General features: G+C 45.8%; 1 long non-coding RNA gene across 1 annotated transcript in view; it reads left to right on the top strand.

Annotated features, from left to right (window-relative positions):
- LOC144943059 (uncharacterized) overlaps nucleotides 1-14,455 on the top strand; it is a 68,627-nt gene that overhangs the window by 40,661 nt on the left and 13,511 nt on the right. The window contains exons 2-3 of the long non-coding RNA XR_013639444.1: nucleotides 1,297-1,414; nucleotides 4,408-4,525. This is a non-coding gene — a long non-coding RNA (uncharacterized LOC144943059). The remainder of the gene's footprint in view (nucleotides 1-1,296; nucleotides 1,415-4,407; nucleotides 4,526-14,455) is intronic.

The following is a 14,455-nucleotide window of genomic DNA, read 5'->3' as shown; positions in this document are numbered from 1 at the left end:
AAGAATGTTTTCCGTTTGTCGTGAAACCATCCTCATTTTGTCTTACATTTTTCAAATAGGCATGCATTGGTTTTGGCATTTTGCCACATGCACCCTATTTACATTTAATATCCCTGAGCAGTGCCATCGCCCGTTGAAACATAATGCTCGGGTATATTTTAGCGAACACACGAGCCGTATTGGCTTGGCATTTCAACTGTAACTTGTAAATTTCTGCCAAGGCAGGCGAGGCAAGCATTATTTTATTTATTTAGTTACTCGGGGTTGTTTTATTTATTAATTTTACAACGCTTACCACCATTGGTTGCTTTTGCCGCTCAAATGTCTCGACGCGTGGGATTGGTAGAAAGAATCCGCAGTGCTTCGTGATCGGAATGTGTGTTTGCAAGTAAGGGCCCAGAGCCAAGAATGGCAGCTTGGGTCCGGAGCCCAGTTAGGTCTACCAGGGGTGTCCAATAAATATGCCTGATTTTTTCTTTTTTTTAATTCATTGAGATTTTTACAGGAAACCGTAAAGCCCCTGTGCAAGCATGCGGCGAAGTGAAACCTTTAGGGGGGGAAAATAGATAGCTTAACAGTTCGCGATGTTAAAACGAGTACGTTTATCTACACGGACGCTGCGATTTTCAGTACGAAAAGTCTCAGCATGCGCAGTACTATTTTCTTTTCGCTCTGGCGTGCTCACTTTTGCGTTTGCTCACCCCCTCTGCAGTCGGCATCGCTGTTGCCAACACGGGCGGCCCGCCATTGTCGCTCAGCGAAGGCAGAGCACTGGGCCAGATTTTTTTTTTACATGGGTCTTGGACGAGAACGCTGGTTAGAAAAGGATGGCAGACTTCCCAGATTTTAATAGTTGGCTTTTTCGAAATAAAAAAAAATCTCCCTGGGAATAGGCAGCGCAGGCCGAAGCACGTCGAAAACTTTGGGCGCTAAGACCCGCACTCCGCCATCAGGCAGCCACGTTCATATTGCCGCCAACGGAGGATCGCGGGCTCTCGTTTTTCTGTCGAAGCGAACTCGAAAACCCGCCGAGAAATTTTCAGCGCTTTCTACTTAACGTTTCGCCGTGTTCCGTTGCGCACGGCTTTTTAAATCGTGGACAATTTTTACTTCCCTTTTTTTTCCTTTCTTTACTGCCTCGCGGGCCCCGTTTGTGGTGCGGCCGACGAATTTAGCGCACAAATTGAGTATCGTACTTTCGAAATGTACCTTGGCAGCGCTCGGTTTTGTTACCCGGTCGTCGGCGTTATTCGTTGAGTATTGCTCTTGACCGATACGTTGTGGTTTTTCTCGCAGGTCTGGTGGTCTGTGCGAGGTATTGGTGGACATCGAGCAACTTGGCGCTACAGCTGCCGGTCACTGACATCTTCGCCGCGCAAAGATCGGGATCAGCGGCAGTGTTTGTCAGATCTTGGTGGGTACTCAAGATTCGATCTCGGAGTAAATCTCTACCCGTGTCACATACGTTTGTGGAGAAAATAGTTTGTTCTTTTAAAATAACACGTTCGGGAACAAAATTGCGTGATTATATTTTTGTACGCGATTTGCGCTCGTTTGTAAGGCGTAACAAAATGGTGGCTTCGTTTTTCCCCTCCGCTTTGCGTTTGTCAGACTTTCGATGCGATCATTGAACCTTACACCTTCCTTGGAGTAACGTATTATCTATTCCGTGAAATTAACGTAGAGCGTTTTAAAAACTAAATTTAAACTTTTGAACCCAGCGCAACTTTAACTCCGTTTTAGCGGAATCGTTGCGTCGTCGCATTTCGTGAGGGTCCAGTTTTCATTCATGATTCTCAAAATCGGCTAATGCGTAGTGGAGGAAAATGAAACGCGTAGTGGAGGAAAATAAAACAATTCGTCCTCTTTTTTTTAGGCCTGGGTTTGTTAAATGGTTAACTTTTGGTCTGACCTATTTTGTTTTATTTCTTTATTTTCGATTATGGAACTTGTCCCAAAATGTAGCGGAGACTTGGCGGTGCTTGGTACTCGAGCATTCTGCCTCGCGGCTTGTGTTCGCTGGCATGCATTCTATGCACACATCCGCGCTACGCTCTTCTGGCAGCTAGCAGACGGGCAATGCGACCCCACCAAGCTTTACAAAAAGAGCCTAAAAAGAAATCAAGCCCAGATTGGTCGTCCTGATATCCCATAGGATGGAAAACGATGTTCTAACGTGCCAAACAAATATAAGTGCGTTAGTTTGTTTTAATTGTGTCTTGTTACTTATTCTTGAGTTGCATACGTGGAATGATTGTCACATGCATCGATCGTAACTTTATATATATTGCACTTCGTGGAGAAATTTGATTTTCAGTTTAGAGCTTTGTTAAAATATTTCAAATGGGTGTCTTTGAAAGCAGTGGTTAGATGGCGTTTTTCTAATGGGACTATACCTACACGTTTTACTTTGCACTTCCAGTTATCACAACCGATTTTCGGATATTAACCATATATATATAGTTGCGAACTGTTGGGATCCCAACATACAAACCCATCACGATGTTTGCTGTGTCGGCGAGGTGGCCTCCTTTAATCAGGGACAGTCGAAAGTCCTTTGCTAGTTGTCCCCCTGGCCTGCTGCCCACAAGCGACAACGTTCTACTTCAAAAGAACTTGGAGCTTATTTCCATTCCTATTGTACATTTGAGGCTTGAAATGCACAGATTTAAATAAACAAATGTTTTTTATCCCAGTAAGTTCTTCATATAATTTGCCTTGTGTAGATTCCAGCTTTTTGATTTTCCATTGCACTTATGTCGAGCGAGGTGTATAATAATCCAATTCCATCTGAACTAGGCCCAAACATATTGTTCCGTAGAAAGCGTTGCGAAGCAGTCACCTTTAAAAAAAATTCTATTTCGCATTGTCCGATTTATGCAATAGATATAAAACAATGCACCATTGTAAAACATTTATAATTCATTTGCAACCGTTTGCCAAAAATTTGAACCGTCGCAAAATCTAACACGATGCAACCTTAGTGAGAACATATCTCAACAAGGCCGCAGATATTTACCAGATTGTATTTTTGCAAGCGTTTGAAAACGCTTTCCACCTTATTTGCCTATCTGTTTACAGAAGTTCCAGCTCTGAACTATTATCTTTGTGTACACATTTGTCCGTCTCTCAATGTATGCCGTATAGCAACTCGTGCGGGCGCCGCGTAATCGCGAAGTAACTCGGATAAAAACGCACAATCGCTTTCAAATAAAAACGCGTGAACCAAGCAACGCGCCGCAATCGCCTCGAATTTTGCGGAAAAAGTTAGAATTAAACGTCCAAATTTTGTGAGGCCAACTTGTGCTTTTTTAAAAGGTGGACTACGCGGCGCTAGCGAAGGGGGCGCAGTAAAGCGGAGAATGGAAATCTCCGGTACCAGGTCTTCGCCAAGAGTCATTTCAACGGGACACTTTCTCTCGCTCCGACGACACGAGCTTTGATTACGAAGGCGGCCTCCTGGTTCGCAACGTTGAAAGAGGGCCCCTTTCGGAGGGCAAAGTAAGCAGAGCGGTTCGGCTCGCGAGAACAACCCCTCGGGTTTTTTTTTCGAGTCCGCTGTAAAACGGCGAATAAAAGTGTTTTCTATTCAAAATACAAAAACTTGGCCTCGATCGCATGGCAACAAGCAGGGTTTTCAGGCCAATTGCCAAAAGGTCCCTGCTGTGGAATCTGTTGAAGCTCGCTCAACTGTGGATGTGTTTATATATTTATTTATTGCTTTAATTTCCCCCTCATTAAATAGCTCTCGCCCCTACGAGTCTGCAAGCTTTTTGCAGCTGCTGTAGACAAATTGGCGCGCTTAATAGATTGTGGTGTGCGACTTAATGTAACAAAAATTATTATTTTTTTAATCTTATCGGGTGCGCAATGCCTCGTGTGCAACCTTTTTAGCTTTTGCGTGATGTTTCCAAACAGTCGCGGTGGCGGCGGCGTTCGCAACGGCTTTGAAATCTTCATAAATCCACAATGAGATGGAAGACTATTCTTACAACAATTCATTGAATGTGGCTTTAAATAGCACACTGTATGTTGAAACCATTGGGGAAAAGGTGTATATTAGAGACTGTGTATAAATAAATGTTGCTCTGCAACGTTTCTTATATGCTTTAGACAGAGCACCTGTGTAGAGTATAAATGCAAAGTGGATAATTTTTGCAGCAAGGTACTTGCAGTTGTTTGCAATAACAGCAAAAAAAATCTAAATAATTAAATCTGCATTTGCACACGACTCTTAATAACGATGCAAAAAAAAATCTATGAATTATTGACGGGAGATTGATGAACGAAAGTATAAAAAAAAACCGCCGGGCGATTGAATTGTTGAATTTGCACGTACGAAAAATGAATTGCGACGGCTCACACAATGGTGCCGCTTCACTGGCGCTCGCGTGTTGTCTGCTACAGACGCGGCCACGAGCATTGCCCGGGCTGAGAGGAGAGACGAGAGAGGCCTGTTCCTACACATGCGAGCGCAGACGTAATAAACGGGACGACCCAAGCCTCTGCCGCAATGCGGAAAATGGTAAGGGGTGGGGGGGTGCTGGCTTGGAGGGATGACGGCTAGCTTGTGAGCGCGTGCGTACGCTCTCGCACGTCTGTCCGTGCGCTCGAGTCCGTGCGTGTGTCTCGTTTGGAGGTAGGGGGAGACGGCTGGTGGGGAGGGTGGTTGAGGGAGCGTCGGCGTTGGGCGTGGGGGGGGGCTCTGCGTGGGCGGACGTGGTGGGCTCGTGGTAGGCAGCAGCGGTAGCGGCAATCGTGGCAGAAGGGGGGGAGGAGTTAGGGCACAAAGGCATGCAAAGGTGGGCAGCTCCCCCACCGCAAGGTATGCTGGGATAGGTGATGCGCGATTCGTTCGTAGTTTTCTGGCCGGCCTCGGCCAAATGGAGTTGAAACAGAAATTTCGAGAAAAATGGGTGCCCGGCCAGGCTTGGTTGCACACATGGGATTTGGTTCATGCTGAAGCGATCACAGACGGTGCCTTGGATGGACTTGATGATGTGTGCTACGAATTGAGTCCTCTGCCTGCCAGCAAAATGCCAGTAACGTTCTTGACGAAACAAACAAAAAAATCGGTTTCGTGTGATTGTCAAAAAAAATTGGCGGCGTGACGCATCCAGAATGAACACTCGTGTCAAAAGTTAACACACATTTATCAGTGGAAATTATTTACGTTGAATATTTGTCGATTGGTTGTTAAAATATTCACCGTTGCAGCTGAACGTTTGAAACAGTGTCGGCATGTGTAATATGCGCGTGCGTATGTTTTTTTTTCTATAAATATTTATGTTTGTTACGACTGGGTTACAGTGTTAGAGAACATCACAAATAGACGAGCAGTTCTGTTCTCTCTACATCCCCTTGTCATCTCTCGACCAAACCTATTTAGCTCACAGGCATGCGAGCGCCCTCATATTTCATTACGTTCCCCTACGTGTGCCGACGCTACGTGTATTTCATCACTCGGTTGTGTCAATCAGGTGATCGTTACCTGTGCCCCGGGCTCACATTTTTTACTCTCCGAGCCAGTGTGCCGTTTGCGGGCGCGAGTGAGCGAGCAGCGTGCGCGTGACACCAAACATCGGTGCTTGTCGACACGGGGCGCACGGGACGGTAGTAGTCGCGGCGGGGCTGGATTCCGCCGGTCGCCACAAACCCGTAGATCCGAACTTGTGGTGGGAGTTTTGCACAAGCTCGTGTCTACGGGTCTGTGTCGGCAGGGCACGCACACGCAGCCACTCGCCGGCGCGACGGCCTAAAAGACAAAGACGACGATTCCGACATTCACCGCCCGTGACATGTTGGGGGCAAGTGATTTTAGCAAGCACCTGTTATGCACTCGACAACCATGCACACACGTACACACACACACACACAGGCAAAAATCCTTGTATGGCAATTAACAGACTATTTGGGTATGTGCTGTTAGCAAGCACCTATTAAGGCCGGAGGTGACATGATCAGCACGATGCTCAGCCACCTTGGTTTCCCCGGTGCCTAGAGCAGGTTCTGATATCATGTGTTCCTGATATTATTAGCCATGGCAGGGACTCAAACTCAATTTGCCGGCTTCATTATGCAGTGCGCTAACCGCTGTGCCAATGCTCCCCAAAGACAAATATACCCCATATAGCCTTATAAGAATTTTGGGGCAAGTGCTATTTGCGAGCACCTATGAAGGCCGGCATGGTACACGAGGGCGTGGGTTGCCAGCACCACGCCCGGCTGTATTTGTCTCCACTTTGGGGATGTTTACACACCGCACCAAGTACTCATTTGAGGCTGAGTCTTCTTAGGGGAGGGCCACAACTGATTGAGATAATCGTCAATGGTGTTGGTGGCCCATAGCGGGAATCGAACTCGGGTCGCCGGGTTCGTAGCGCAGCATGCTAACCACTGTGCCATTGCTCTCCACACACACACACGTTTACAACATTTCAGCACCTTAGGCAAATACACTCTTAAGGTGGAGAAGTCAGGCTGTTTGCCGTAAGTGAATGTAACCTATGCTATGTGGTGCTTGGAAAAAGTTGCCAAAAAAAAGTCAAATCATTTTAAGACCATGCCCATGCTGTATTTAAATTTCAAACTACGTATTAGTTTTATCGCATCTTGCAGCTCAACGTGAATCGGTTGCATATTGCTCGACGTGCTGACTATGCTTAACATTTATTGATGTCTGGTTCTTTTTTGTTACCGTGTTTCTTTTTTTACGTTGCATGCTCGGATGAAATACTTTAGACTGAGATGAACTGGGCAACGTTAGTGCTCACCGTTTCCCGGTAAGCTTCTTCGCGTGAAAATGTCGTTTTCGGCGTTTGTTTATACATGTACGCTATCTGGGGAGCGGTGGCACAGCGTTTAGTGCACTGCGCTATGAACCTGGCGACCCGAGTTCGATTCCCGCTCATGACCAACACCAGTGATGATTACTGAACCAATCCTGGGCCTCCCCTAGTTCGACTCAGGCTCAAATAAGTACCCGGTGAGATGTGTAATCATCGCCACGCCCCCCATCGTGTGCTGTGCCGTCCTTCATAGGTGCTTGCGAATAGCACTTGCCCCAAAAGTCTATCGAAGGCTATATGGGGGAGGAATCTTTGTCTTTATTATCTGACGTCTTTTGATGCACCACACGAAGAAGATTTGCTTCTGAAATACTATTGTCTTATACAATGAAAAGTAAAAAAAAATTAAACAAGGAGGCCCATTGTGAACTTAGGAAACTTTTATACAATTGTTTATATGCTTTCATAATTTACTTCTCGTCACAAAATTCAAAGTAATCACTTGATTAAGGTATACGCGCATTTATTTGCGTCATTATTTATATTGAGATGCTCGCAAAATTAATGTTAGCAATTAGAGAACTCGTGGCATGCCACACTGGTTTTAATTGGTTAAATTTCAAGCGTGTGGTCGTGTTCCTGCCAAATAGAGGAGGAGGAGGAGTAAGCGTTGGTACGCGCGCAACATTCCGCTTGGTTATTGGAAATGGCCCACCCTAAGGACGTAATTGGGTGCAGCTGCGACGGAAAAATTTGTCTGCGAGCAAAATCCCGTTGATTTCATCATATCTTTTATTTTCACTTGCGCTGTAACATGAGCCCTTGGAAGAGAACTCCCTATTGTTTTTGGCATGATATTAAGAACCAAGAAGGCAGAAAAAATAGGCAGGGTGAAGGTGGCCTTTGTATCGCAAAAAAAGTAAATATCACCCACGGTGAGAAGCATTTAAGCTACAATTTGCAGTGTTAAACATGTAGGCTGACAATGCGGGATTGATCCATTACGATGCCTAACAGTATCACCATTTCGTTCAGCGCCCAGGTTTTCGTGTTATTTCAGGATCTATTCGATGCTTGGGTGCCGTGCAGTGAATGCGGCCATCGCAAGATGCGATCGCTTTTTTTTTGGGGGGGGGGGGGGGTGGGGGGGGAGGTTTCAGCGTAAATATTGCGTCTCGGAAGTGGTGGCGTGCCGTTCAAATTTGAAAAAAAATACTAAAATGTGGGCAGCCGTTCGGCAATGCATCGCCGTCCCAATTAATGTTGTACAACACTCGCGAGCGGGTCTTTATCGGCGGAGAGTTAATCAAGCAGCGCACGACATGGCTCGGAAGCTTTTGTTGTGTAACCAGTATGTGCGGCGGCCCCTTTTTGTCCCAGGCGACACCGTGCATGCGGAAGCAAATAACGAAACGAACCTTTTTATTCGCGAGATGTTATTTCCCGTCTTTTAACGCAATCTGTCAAATATCATGCAGCCTTGCAGCAAAACAATTAGCACTAAATGGGGGGAGTTAGCTTTCTCGTCTGGAAAGGAAAAAAACTAAATAAATTGCGTACCCTATCAATCATATTCGAAGGAAAAAACACAATCGTGTTTTATAAGAGTGATATTTAAAAAGTGTCTATCAGATTTTTATTGATGTTCTGTTTATAATCTTCTTGTAAATAATTGTAATGACCTATTTTAATTAATTTGTCGAAAGGCTAATATAAAACCCCTTACCGCTTCAAGTGTTAAACTGTTAATACACTTTCAGAATTAATACACTTTGAAGTAAAATGCACGTTAATAAACATTTGACGCTTTGATTTAAAAAAAGACCTCTCTTTCCCCCCAGTAAAAGTGAAAAAAATGTTTGGACCATAGGTTCATCAGGCATGCTGTGATGTCACAGGTGGTTATGATGCGAGCCCGAGCAAATTTATCGTTTTAGCAGGCCAGCACTACCTCTCCAGAACCTTCTAGAACAGGCAAAACTTACAATGTTCCTCCGCTAAAGATGTAAAGCTTTCGCGCGACCTAAGAGGTTTTGTTTTGGCTTCATTCGATAACCTTTACAAATCTTGCATCTGCTCAAAATGCCTTTCTTTGATTCTTGGGGACAGGCGGGAAAGTGAAAGAAATGAAACTTTTCAAAATTATAGGCCTGTTTAATTTTTTTCATTCGAGTTCTGTGTATTGAAAAACCTTTTTGAACCACCTGTTTTATATTTCCACTCTTGTTAAGTGCTGCCATATTTTCTATATCGATGTTAAGCTACAGCACAATAGGTTGTTTTCCGTTACATTTAAATTACATGCAGTTTGTTTCAAGGCGGCTTTCATTTTTTCAAATATCAACTGAAAATGTGTCCAAGAGGTCTAATCCCGTATCTGAAAACTATAAATCTTTCCATGGATGCAGTCTGGATAGTAATCCAACACTCCATCATGGGAGTTGCCTTTTATTTTTTTTGTCCACGCAGATATTTCTTGGAGGTCAGGAACTAGCTGCTTATCACGGCACAATTTTGGACAGCTTGTCTGCATAATCCAAACACTTGCATTATGGTATGTTATCTGTTAGAACATGAATTTAACAACTTCGCAGCAGAGTTGACCTGCCGAGTAGACGATTGGGTTTCCGTATTTTCCAGCTGCACATGATTACTCGCCGTTGATGAGCATGTATCTGAAATAGCAATAGGCAGACAGACTTTATATTATGTAAGCTCCACTGAGCCAAGTCGCTCTTTTACATGGACGACCATAGCCCAGCAGTGGCAGCATTTGCTCAGACTGTTGTCTGGTTTTACGCATTTAGAGGTTATACAACCACAGTTTATTTTACAAAATGAACTTGCTGTATTGAATCCTAAAATAGAAGCAAGTCAGACATGTCAAGCAATCATTACCTGTCATTGCCATCGATGCCAACACATATGAATGGCAATTAATGAAAATAAGGGAAACAAATTAGGAAAACGCGAATAAATGTTGTTTAATTCAAGACATGTAGAACGAGTTAAACATTTTCTCCGTAGAGTTATAAATTATCCTGTGTGTGCTGGTTCGTATTTTCATCAGTGTCGTGTAAAAGCGTATCAATTAGCTTTGAGTATAGCGGCCAGAGGAGACTCGTTTTATTTAGTTTTATTTTGCCAGGTGTAAGGCCAACTGAGCTATATGGAACTTTTTCAGAAGCGACTTGCCTACAAACGACAGCTCGACGAAGTGGCTTATCGCGTGGAAATGGTACAGCAGCCAAATACTCTAGACGCACGTTTCTAAATGTGGAGGGGAAAAACCAGAGGGCCCGGAAAAAAACATCCACACGACTACGGGGAGAACATGCAAACACGAAATATACAGCAGGTGTCAGGGTCGGGATCAAACCCACGAACTCCTGTATACCGGGTGAGGTAGTTAACATCTCGCCACCGTGCTGTCACGTTGTGCCTGTGCGCGTGGTCACTCCACTCGCTGCTACTGCAGTTGCCCCCCCCTGCTTATCGCTGCGTAAAGGTGTCACACTGACCACTTAATCCCATGGCTGTCTAGATTACACAGCTCTACCTCGCTGCTTTTGCTGAAATGACAACACACCTTAGAGATTTGAAAGAGAGTGCAACAAGGGGCTTATTTATTTTAATATATATATCAAATCTACCAGACCAGAAATTGCAGAGTTTATCACTTGCTAAAGGTCTTTATGAATGAAATTGTTTCCCTGTGTTATTCCACGATGGTGGAAGTTACATAACACACCGGCTGACCATTTTTTCAGTGCAGTCAGTCTGTGGGATGGTGTCCATTTACCGACGTTATGTGTCATACAATAGGTTGTGGCAAACCGGGCATAGATTTCAGTTTTCCCAGAGATTCACATTTTAATATGGTGACACATTTGTGAACTGGGCAGTTACTTCGCGCCAAACTTCTCAAAGTTAAGTATGCAATTAACAGCACAATAAAATGTCTTAATGCGACCGCATCTCTTTCGCAATTTTAATAGCACGTACCCACATATAAACAAAACATTATATCGTTGTAAAAAACAAGTTAAAGTGGTTTTCCCCACTCAAATTATTAGCACGAGTCGGCTCTTCGTGCCCACTCAACAGCCGCTGGGCCAGTGGTGGAATTTCCACATTTCCGATTGTGGGAGCTAGATATTCCAGAGGAGAACCGCTGTTGACTTTCCACGTAATTGTACTTGATCAACCCCCTGTCAAGGAATTCAAACACGTAACTTTTTGATTACCAGCCCGCACGCAATACAACTGCACTACCCAACCAGATAAGACTGTTGTAACCAGATATATGACTTTAAAATGTCCACGGATACATATTTCTTTCTGCCATGGGGCATCACCATTGCACCACTTTTGCCAGCTATCTTTGCTTTTAAAGCGACTGTACGTAGCCACACTGTAGCATTTATCGCGGCATTTTGCTCCTGTTAGCGGGCGACCGCAGAATCAAAAATGAATGGCGACGGCACTTAACGGAGACTCGGCTTATTTGTCTTAGCGAACGCCAAGCTGACGTTCATTGCGTAACGCTGCCTGGACATAAAATATTTTGGGACGCCAAACTTGTGACACGCCAGAGGCCGTCCCGTTAAGTTGCGTGACTGCGTCGTGTCACGTTTCCCACAGGGTCGACTAGCGGAGAAGGCCTCGGGTGTAGTCCAGCATCGGTTTCAGGGTCCCAGGATGCAAGGTGGACACTTGGCCCTCACTGGCAGAAGCCTCCGACTGAAGGCCTTCCTCGGGGGTTGTTTTCGTCCACCGTTATGCCGCTTCGGTCACAAATTGAGACGCCAGTCGACAACATCAGCACAGCCTCCCTCTACTGTGTCCCGCGCGGAAACTCGGTTAGGTCCTTGCTCGTCCCCATATCTCTTGTCACCTGATTGAATTATGACTGCATCACTGTCTACGCGGTGGGGGGAGAGGGGGCGGGAGAGGGCGGGGGGGGAGCCTCTGATTATCAGACGCAACATGTGTGTGCTCCGTCTCATTTGAGAAGGGTTGGCTGAAGAGGGCGGTGGGAGGGGGGGGGTTATCTCCGCTATCTTCTTGTCCAGACCGTCGGTGATTAATAATGCTCACGGGGCCCACATCGTGGTTCCCGTTAAACATTTAACGCTGATCATGGAACCGCGGACAAGTATTAACTGCGTGTATTTACCATACGACGAGTGGCTACAGCCTTCATGGGGGTGAGGCTGTTGTAGTTCGTGTCCGCTATACAGGGTAGGGTGGTCCCAGAAGTCTTGTGACCCCCCCCCCCTGACTATTTAACTGTCACAAAAATGTCTTTAAATTATTATGCAACGGAACAAAAACGTGTGGGTCAATTACTTGGGGGAGGGGGTGGGGGGGATGGGGGGGGATTCGTTTTGAGCCATCAAAATTGTCATTCCGTTGAAAAAGGGGAATTGTGAACGACCCATATTCTTTTAACATTGTCTATGCGTGATGTATGCACCCTTCGTACATGGTTGTGTGTATATATGTGCACAGTATTTAAAATTACATGTATATTAGGCAGCACTCCAATATAACTCACCGAATGGGGTTAAATTGTCCAAATTTCATGGCGGGCTCAATGCAGTCACCTGGGGGGCTTGCGTTGCTTGCGGTTTGCGCGATTTTATTCGCTGCAATCCAATCGGTTAAGTGTGAGATACGCTACGAAGTACATTAGTGTTTAAATCATGGCTGTACAAACAGCGTGGCACCAACGGGAGGAAGAAAAGAAACCTGCGTGCCAGAACTGGATTTTGTTGTTTTGTTTTGCTCAACAGCAATAATGCAGGGAAGTGAAAAGCTAACAAAAAAATTCACACCGGATGGCCTGTCATGAGAACTCGGATACCGAGTGCAGGGTGGTCCATATGTCTTGTGACCCCCCCCCCTCCCTCTATTTAACTCTCTAAAACGTAATATTTAAAAAGTAAGGTTGATGTAAAACAGAAATGTACATGCAAAGTGGGAAAACATGTTTGGCATCAATTTATTTGGGGGGGGGGGGTGTCACAAGACATCTGGACCACGCTGTATAACGCAACCCTTTGTTTTTTCCTCCACGTAAATTGGAATGCTACCCATTACGAAAATGCCGGCAGCAACTGTGTTCTGCTCCAGCATTGTGTCCTTCGATCGTAGCGGCTCTCTCACTCTCTCTCTCACTTCGATGGAGATTGTACAAGTCGCAAATTTACAACCTCTGAGAATTCCGTCCAGTTATACCTCATCAACTATCGCTCAGCCAGCCCCCCCCCCCCAACCTCCCCACATCGGGGTCTACACTCGAGCCTCCGCGCGTCTTCGGGTTGAGGTAGTAGGTTGTATAGTTTAGCATTACACCTACGGAGATAACTGTACAACCTTCTAGCTTTCCCCGCGGGCGCGCAACGCAGCCGACGACGACGACGACGAGAGACGCCTGCCATCTGGGGGGGGCCGCTGTTGTTGTTGTTGTTGTTCCACCGCACGCCCGTCTTGATACACGGCAAACCATGGGATGGATGGAAGAATGGGTGGGAAGTATACGAAGTGTGTGGTCTATTCCACCCTTCGCGCGCTCTAACCGAGTTTTCCAGACAGCTCGTTTTGGGCGTGGGTCTTTTGTGCTCAAATGAATTATCGGCGGTTTGTCCAGTGACTTGTGCTCATAAAAAAAACACGGACTGCGCCTGACCTCGTGTGAACTGTGAAATTTGGTTAGCCTCAAGAGAATGGGTGGATCGGACCAGAGGTCCTGCAATGCATCAAGTGGTTATTGAGGTTTGATGGTTCTGTAACACCAGAGTGGATTGTGCACATGTGCACAGTCATATTTTGCGTATATTGTTCCAAGTAAAAAAATGTATCTTGTGTGGTTGTACTCACAGTTTCTATGCTGCGTTGCAAAATCACAGTTTTACAGCCCTTTGTCAAATCACTGCTGAATGAAGGGCCTCCGCATTTTTTTTTTGGGCGCGGGGATTACTTTACCATATTTGACCACGCCGATATTGGTGCGGGCTGGTGAAGGGTACTGAAGCAAGACCAGTTCCGGATGTCAGTCGCCGCCGGTGTTAGCCGTGGCCGGTGACCGAAAGCCGGTTCATCGTGGCCACGGTGCGGCAGTGTGCGAGACATATTGCGCCACGGGCCCCACCCCCCGATGCATTACGTTATTATTGACACATTCACCGTATATTCCATTTAAATTTGCCAGGGTGGGGGTTTTTTTTGTTAAGTCGCCGTTCCGCTAATCGCACCTCTTCTCGTTGCTTAAAAGGAAAAAAAGCCACAATGATGAACGCAGCACAAGATTTTGCTATTTTTCATTTCCACGCCCCCGCCGTCATATCATAAATGTTGATTCGGACGATGGAAGTTTATTGCTGCTCGCCGTCTCTCTCTTTCTGTGTCTAGTAAAGTCAAATTGCCGCAGATAGCATTTGGAGATTGGGGAGATTTGTTGGTGGACCGGTGTGGCCGGGGCACAGCGCTGGGGCGGCTGGGGAGATTATGAGAAACGATGATAAGATGGAGCAGTGTTTGTTGAGGCAATGGGGGGCAGTGTGGGGGGGGTGCTGGTGGTGAGGAGGGGGGCTCGTCGGAACAGAGGGCATACGGCGGCTCAGCAGTGTCTAGGAGGGGCAGCAGATAAAATGTAACGGCGG

This window comes from Lampetra fluviatilis, chromosome 29 (genome assembly GCF_964198595.1).
Source record: "Lampetra fluviatilis chromosome 29, kcLamFluv1.1, whole genome shotgun sequence".
NCBI classification, from domain to species: Eukaryota; Metazoa; Chordata; class Hyperoartia; order Petromyzontiformes; family Petromyzontidae; genus Lampetra; species Lampetra fluviatilis.
Note: the sequence above shows the minus strand (reverse complement) of the source record. Positions and strands in the feature narration are given on the sequence as shown.